Source organism: Mastomys coucha, unplaced genomic scaffold (genome assembly GCF_008632895.1).
Source record: "Mastomys coucha isolate ucsf_1 unplaced genomic scaffold, UCSF_Mcou_1 pScaffold6, whole genome shotgun sequence".
Taxonomy (NCBI): Eukaryota; Metazoa; Chordata; class Mammalia; order Rodentia; family Muridae; genus Mastomys; species Mastomys coucha.
Window position 1 is genome coordinate 13,807,567 of NW_022196912.1, and position 8,299 is coordinate 13,815,865.

The 8,299-nt window shown below is 42.9% G+C and overlaps 1 protein-coding gene across 3 annotated transcripts in view; it reads left to right on the forward strand.

The window, feature by feature from the left end:
- The first annotated feature begins 783 nt into the window (after nt 1-783).
- Nucleotides 784-8,299, forward strand: part of Cdkl4 (cyclin dependent kinase like 4) — a 70,063-nt gene continuing 62,547 nt past the window's right edge. Inside the window, exons 1-2 of one of the 3 annotated variants that reach the window (XM_031356109.1) lie at nt 784-814; nt 1,424-1,501. The gene's annotated coding sequence lies outside the window, so the exon portion shown is untranslated. Of the gene's footprint in view, nt 815-1,423; nt 1,502-1,556; nt 1,706-4,088; nt 4,389-8,299 lie in introns of those variants that run through there. The other 2 variants (XM_031356111.1, XM_031356112.1) reach the window with 2 other exon arrangements.

Genomic DNA, 8,299 nt, shown 5'->3' on the forward strand with positions numbered 1-8,299 from the left:
CTCATGTTTTTTCTGACTCTTCCATGTATTTGTACATGCACATATGAGATAGATAGAGCACAGCACACATAAATAGAGAACAAAAGATATCTTGGCTATGCTTTGGGGAAAGAGAAACTTACATATAGACAGCTGTAGACATCCTTGGTAGTTGATATGCAGGGATGGGCTGACGGGTGATGCAAGAGTACTGCATGTCCAAGAACAGTGGTGTTAAAAGCAGTAGAGCTTAGAGTGTGTGCACAAAGGACCTGGCACAATGCTGGAGAACAAAAGTGAGCCAATGAAGAGTCTCTGTGTAGATAAGTAGCTTGGAGAAATCAGGAGCGTGCACACCTGTGGAGCCAGGAGACTCAAGTTCAGTGTCTTGGCTACGTAGCAAGCTCCAGGTCAGCTTAGGCAACGTGAGATCCTATCTCACAAAAGGTGGAGAGGAACCAGTCCTTGTGATCTTTAATCCCAGCACTTGGGAAGCAAAAGCTAGCAAATCCCTGAGTTTGAGGACAGCCTCTTGTAAGTAGCAAGTTCAAGGACAACCACCAGGACTGCATAGAGACCTTGTCTTAAAAGAAAAAGTACAAAAAAAAAAAGAAAGAAAAGACAGGGGTCAGGCTGGGGAGGCGGCTCAGTGGGTAGAGATTTCCATGCAAGTGTAAAGACTTGAGTTTGAATCCCTAGAACCCATGTGAAGCTGGGCTCCATCATCTGTAATACCAATGCTCTTGGGGCAAGACGGAGAGACAGGAGAATGTCCCAAAAGTCACAGGCCAGCCTCCTTGTCATACACAAAAGAGAACAAAGACCCTGTCTCAAGGTGAGAAGTACCTAACACACATACACACTCACACACATACTCTCTCTCTCTCTCTCTCTTTCTCTCTCTCTCTCTCTCTTTCTCTCTCTCTCTCTCTCTCACACACACACACACACATACTCACACACTCTCACACACACACACACACACACACACAAACACACACACGAGTCCAGTAAAGATGGAAACAGGCCAACATGTTTGTACATAAAGTGGACTATTGGTGCACCTAATGAGAAGTGTTTTCTAGTGTAAAGGCAGAAATCATATAAAAATGGGTAGGTGTGAGTTTAATTGAAGTTAGTGGGATCGTGTTCTGGTCTTGAAGGAGTGAGGTAAATGTGCTTCCAGGTTTAATTCCATTTAAGATGTGATCCTTGAGTATATTCCTGAGGGAGTGGGGAGGGGAGGTACAGGGAGGAAGGAGACACCTATTAAGAAGGGAAGTTCAGACGACACATGTGTGTGTGTTTGTGTGTGCCTTGGAGTTAGGTTTATTCTGTGGGTAATGACTGAAATTCTCTTTCCTGAGGTTAACATGTTTGTCTCAAATGCCACATTCAATGACATCTGCCTTGCTTTCTTCCCCACTGGGTGACAAACCCGCAGCCCTACTCTGAATCTGTCCTGGGTCTCTGGAGCTGTGATAATGAGCCATGGCTGACTCCAAACAGCACAAGGAATAAGGTAAGAGCTAAGGGTTATAGATGGAAGGCAGCCCTGGCAGGGAACGAAGCGAGTTGTGTGGAAGCTGCGCGGCCTGCGTAGCCTGGTTGCCCGGGCGACACAGCAGTGGCTCGGTCTCTCGGGAGTTCTAGGGTGGCTGCAGACTGCAAGGGCTGCAGCTAGGAGCTGTGCACTGTGTCACCGTTCGCCCCGAGGCTGTGCCGCGTGAGTGCAAGTTTCCTGGCCAGGGAAGGGCGGAAAGCAGGGTCCGTGGGGTTCGGGAGGGCAGGAGGGGCACACCCGCGGAAGAACCAGCCACCCGTGGTCTTGTGGGCTGTGGGGTGCCAGGGAAGGACAGGGACGCATCTGTGCATCTAGAAACCATTTGTGGCCTGGACGCAGGGAAAAGTGAAAGCTCAGAGGCTTGGAAATAAAGTGAGTTTTTGCCAAACTTCCAGGTCTTTTGTCACACGCCTGAAGCGTGGGACATAAAGAAAATGAGTTGTGTAGATTGTGTAAATTACGTGGTGGGCTTAGTTTCTGAGAATTTTAACAAGATTGACTTCGTTGACAGGAACACCTTCGTGCACAGGTGTGTGCTTTTAAATTATAACTCAGTAAGACAAGTCGGAATGATCTGTAGAATCCATTTTCCCAATCAAGTTTACCAAACATAAATGCGTGTTTGGTTTTATTGGAAACAGTTAACTACAGCATCGTGAGTGAGCTTCCCCGGCTTTGAAACTGTCCTTGCCCCTCAACATTCCTAAAGCCAGGGATTGGTCAGGGTTAGTTTTTGAACAGTTTCCTAGGACCTCTTAGGTTAGGAAAGTCATTTGTCCACCCTTCCTCACTGTCTTAATTTTGTTTGCCTACTTATTCCTGATGTTTCTTCAAGCCTCCATTACGTAGTTCCTGAAAAACAGTCTTGAAAACTAACCTCCAAGTGTTCTTTTCTCTTGTGTACTTTATGTTGTAAATCCTTAATCGTGAGGAAGTTCTGTAGTCACTTTCTAAGGAATTTAAACATCTAATTGGTTCACTTAACCCCTGCCCCTGGCTGCGGCTCTTAAAATCACTGGCGGGCCCCTAGCCTGTTCCTGTCCTTTGCCTGTGTAGACAGAACTCCATTAACTCAAGGGTCAAATACTTCTAAATTCTGAAGTTAAGAAGGTATACTACTTGAAGCTGAAGGTGACTGATAACTATGGAAATATTTTCAAACAACAGCTATATTCATTTAATCTTGCCCAAATACAGTGCTAATAATAATTAACATTCTTGCAAGTTTTGCATTTAAAAAGAAAATTAGAAAATGAAACTATAATAAGACTTAGCCTACTATATGCCAGAGAATAGGGTGGCAATGCAAGCCTGGTGTGATGAATGGTGTTGTGAGGGGGCACCGTTAGAATCAGCTGTGTAGGCTGGGGTGGGGTGGAGTGGGCACTGTTAGAGTCAGCTGTGTTGGCAGGACTGGGGTGGGGTGGGCACTGTAGAGTCAGCTGTGTAGGCTGGGGTGGGGTGGGCACTATAGAATCAGCTTTGTGGGGTGGGGTGGGCACTGTTAGAGTCAGCTGTGTAAACTGGGGTGGAGTGGGGTGGGCACTGTAGAGTCGGCTGTGGAGAGAAGATCCTGCCTTTGGGGATTAGATTTGAGTTGGACTATGAGAAAGGAAGAAGATATAAGCAGAGGAGGCTGAAGGTGTCTGAGCTCCGAGAGACAAAGTAGGACAGGTAAACGGGGGTGGGGGTGGGGGGAGATTAAGTATAGTTCAAAATCTATTCTGCAGCCTTTAGAGGCTATAATGTACTTTAAAAACAAGTTGTACTGGGTATCGCAATGACTCAATGCTTAAGAGTGCATGCTGTTCTTCCAGAGGGCCTGAGTTTGGTTTCCAGCACCCACACTGGGAAACTCACAACCGACTGAAACTCTATGTTCTAGGGGATCTGACTCCTTACACGCACACACTGCACGTGCACACTCACAAATAAAAATAAATGTTTTAAAACATGCTGCAGTGCATGCGCAGAGGTCAGAGGAGAGCGTTGTGAAGTCGGTTCTTCCACCCAGGTCACTGGGCTTGGACAACTAGTACTCGTCCAAGTGATTGAGCTATCCTCCTCCTCCTCCTCCTCCTCACCTCTTCCTCCTCCTTATTTTAACATAGCCACAGTAGAGTTTACCAAAATCAAGAGTTTAAAGCCAAGACCACATGTGGAATTTAGATTTTTTTCCAATTGCCTAAGCATTGCTCTTTGCAGGTCTTTCCCCCACCGCAGAAGGGAATTGGGGACTCACACTGCCTTCCCTCTTTAGTCTCCGTGAATCTGGAGCTTCGACCTTTGTCCTTCCTGTCCTTGGCATTTCCTTGTAAGAGTCCAGGCCAGTAGGAGCCATTCCATCATGACTATGCCTGCAGAAACCTAACACTAAAGGAGATGCTGTATCCATCTCCGTATATTGTGTTTTCTAGAAATTTTATGTATATAGAATTATACAGTATGTGTGGGAGGGCGTGTATCTAGTATGGTTTTGTTTGTTTGTTTGCTTCGTCTTGTTTTTCCCATTTGTGTTGTGTTTTGTTTATTGCATTTGGAGGAGTCAGTATTTTGAAATAGGGTCTTGCAATCTAACCCAGGCTAACCTCCCAAGGGCTAGAGTGGAACCTCTGCATGCTCTATGATGTCACTGTTTCATGGGTGCATTTATTATTCCTTTCATATGGATCTTCATTTGTCCTGACGTCATTTGTGGAGACTCTTCTGTCCTTTTTGAAGCACTTTGGCACCATTATCAAGAGACAATTAGCAGGCACTGCGACTTGAAATTGCTGTGGCTCTCCCAAACTCATGTTGAAATGTAATTACCATTGGCTGCGTTGGGAGATGGGACCTTCAAGAGGTAATTAGGCCATGAGGCCTCGTGGATGGGATGAGTGGGTTATTAATAAACGCAGGAGTTCAACCCTCCTTTGCTCTCAGCTCCCCCTCCCATCATGTATTTGCAAGAAAAAGCTAGCATCTTGATACTGGACTTCCAGAATCCAGGGTTGTAAACCAGTATATGTATATTCATTATAAATTATCCAGTAACAGGTGTGGTGCTATAGCATTAACGACAGACTAAAGCAAACAACTTAAAAGGTTAATTCTTGGCTCAGTGTTAACGTCCCAGTGATACATACATCTCTATGTCAACATCTCAATTGATTTACTATAACCTCATCAAAATAATTCATAATTTTGGGAACCTTTAAGTCAAGTGACATAAATCTCCCAGGATTGTATTCTGCAATCTAAATTTGACTGTTCAGGGTCATGAGCACTGCCATATAAATTTCAAATTCATCTGATCAACTTCTATTAAAAAAAAAAAAAGAAAGAAAAAGAAAAAGAAAAAAAAAAAAACCTATTGTCAGCCAGGCACTGTGGTTCATGTGTGGAGTCACTAGTTAGGCAGCTGAGGCAGGAGGATCACCACCATTTGAGGCCAGCCTGGGCTACCAAGTAAGACTGTCTCTCAAACCAAAACTAAAACACTACAAGAAGTCTTTCCTAAGAGTTGACATCTTGTTCAGTTTTCCATCAATGAACTTAACATTTTTCTCTCTTTATTTTGGATTTCCTTTTAATTTCTTCTGCAATGTTTCATAGTTTGTAGTGTGTAAGTCTTGAACCTTGTTAAAGTTATTTCTAAGTATTTTTACATCACTGGGAGTAGATTTGTTTTCTTCTTTATATTTCCAAGTTGTTGCCAATATAGAAATTCAACTGGCCGTTGCATGCTGACCCTGCATCCACTGCATTGCAAACTTGGTCATTGGTTCTAACCAACTTTCTGTTTGCTTGTTAGCATTTTCTACATATGATAATGGCAAATTTGTTTTTCATTTCCAGTGTACACACCTTTCTTTAGTTGTGTCATTAGATGGGCAAGATCTTCTGATGAATTGTTAAAATAAAATGATATAGCTAGGGGTGGGGCATGCAATAGAATGGCAGAGGCAGGGGGATCACTGTGAGTTTCAGGAATACAGAATGAAATGTCTTAAAAAAAAAGGAAAGAAAGAAAGAAAGGGAGAAGGAAGAGGGAAGGATGGACAGACAGACAGACAGACAGACAGACAGAGGGAGAAAGGATGAAACAGTGTCTGTCCTGAGTCCTAGGAATAAGCGTCCAGCGTTCTGTCTCTGAGCATAGCACTGACTGCAGGTGGTACACACACACTCCTGATGTCCCTTTCTCCTCATAATTTGTTGAGACACTTTTCATGACTGACTGCTGAGCTTGTCAAATGCCTTTTCTATATCTACTGAGATAAGTATGTGATTTTTGTCTTTTATTCTATTGGTATTACCAGTTTTTTTTTATAATTGACTCACATATTAAACCAACCTTGCATTTCTGGGGTAAATTCCATGTGGACATGTCATATAATCCTTGTCATGTGTCTGCAGTGGGTCTGAGAGCTCTTTTGCCAAGTGTTCTTATGTGTGTAGTGATCTCTTTGTCTGGTTATTTTTTAACCAGGATGATATTGGCTGTGTGGAATAAACCGAGAGTGATTTCTCTCTCTCTAGGAATAGTTAAGAAAAATTATATTTGCATTGATAATTCTTTGAAGTTTGGTAGAACTCATCTACGAGCCATCCTATCCTGGGCTGTTCTTTGTAAGGTAGATTTGTAAGTATTAATTTCTAAGTATTAATTTGCTTTTTAATTTTTTTTATTTTTTATTTTTTTAAATATTTTACTTTATTTATTTTATGAGTACATTGTCGCTGTACAAATGGCCGTGAGCTATCATGTGTGTGGCTGCTGGGAATTGACCTCAGGACCTCTGCCGGTGGCGTAATTCACTATAGCTATCTTCAGATGCACCAGAAGAGGGCGTCCAATCTCATGGTTGTGAGCTACCATGTGGTTGCTGAGATTTGAACTCAGGACCTTCAGAAGAGCAGTCAGTGCTCTTCCCCACTGAGCCATCTCGAAAGCCCCCTAATTTGCTTTTTTAAATAGTCAGATTTCTGTTTCTTCTTGAGTATTTTTGTCTTTCTAGGTATTTGGCCAACCAACTTGACTACTTTGGTCCCATGAACATGTTTGTTCTATTCCCTTTAACTTTTAGCAGTGTCTGAAGGATGACTATGTTTGTTTCTCAGTCTGTCTTGCTGATCTTGACATAGGCCGAGCCTTGTTTGGCTGGCTTCCTTGTTGTTCTCTGACCAACTATCAGACAGCTGGCTCTTTTCTGTTGTTTTATTGATGGTCTCTGCCTGTGTTTGCAGCAGTGTGCCATGAAGGAATAAACATTGTATTTGTCCTACCTTCATCTTTTCCTTGTTATAATGTATTGAACTTTTTGAAAGTGTAGACCAATGTTCTTCATTCAATTTAGAAAGGTTTGGCCATTATTTTATAAAAAATATCCTTTTGTTTTTCCTCTGTCTTCTCTTTTTTTAAGAATCTTTTTATGCACATGCTGATACTGCTAATTTTGGTCCATGGGTTTCTGAGCCTCCTTTATTTGAAAGTCTGGGAGAGTGAGTAGATAAAGGCATTTGCTGCACAAGCCCGGCGACCTGAGTTCAATCCCAGGAACCCTTGGCAAAAGAGAGAGAACCAGTTTTACAAAGTTGTTTTCTGACCTTTGCAGGCAAGCCATGCACACACACAGGCATGCTAACTAATTAAATGTACAAGAAAGACCAAGGACTAAACTCTGTGAGAGGCTGGACAGATAACCTTAGGTTTAGATAATGTTAGTCACGAGAGGAAGGTTTATGTGCACTTTCAGGATTCTCCCGTGTCTTGTAAAATCCTAACTGGGTCCACTTGTTCCCTTTTCACTTCACTTTTGAGGCTCCGATGGGCGCTGGTCCCCTCTGTCTTCTCTTCTGGCCTTAAAGAGCGACAACTTCACAGACTGGCATCAGTGCACATGCACTTGGTTTTGAGTCTGTCCTGGACCCTTTTGTCTCCTGTCTCTCAGACCTCACCCCTCTCTCCTTTGCTCTGTGTAAACTCCTTAAAAGGGCATTGAAGAGAGTTGAGCTTTGCTTCATGATTTGTTATAGAGTCCACATCTGTTGTTGAAGCATTGGATGTGTGTGGTTTGTGTGTACTGGTTGATTCATATAGCTTTGTGCACTATTTACAAAGAGATCACATTGTGTCATCTCTAAGTAAGTTATTTCAGTGTAACGTAAAGTATGCTTGTGAGCCTTGTATAGGAAGAGGGCCAGAGAGCAGAGCCGGCATCTTTAGTACATCCCTGTGTCAGGATGGCCCCGCTCACTCATGTAGAGATGTTCATGGTGCATTGGAGAGGCAGCCTGGACCCCAGGTAAAAGTGGGAATTACTGCTTCTAGAATCTGATAGAGTTAAACAGGAATTAGATCCATAAAGTCCTTTGTGGAACTCCTGCCTCCTCTATCTAATTCCTGCTGAGATACATTCAGATTCCTTGTATAAGGGAAGATAATACTGAGAAATTCTATAAAGCACTATTTTTTGAGGCAGGTTTCACTGTGTATTCCTGACTGGCCTGGATGTGCTATGCAGATCAGACTGACCTGAAATTCATAGAGATCTATGTGCCTCTGCCACCCAACTGAACTACCATGCCTGGCTGGAGCTTTATTTTATTGAAGTCAGCACTTTGGTTGATGTGACAGAGATCTGATCAGATGAAAGAACCAGTAAGTAGCAAACACACGTGCTGGACAAAGGTAGGAGGCATAGATAATTAATCTATGGAATAACTTACCTAGAAGGAAATAAGAAAAAATGCATAGACTAAAGCCAAGCA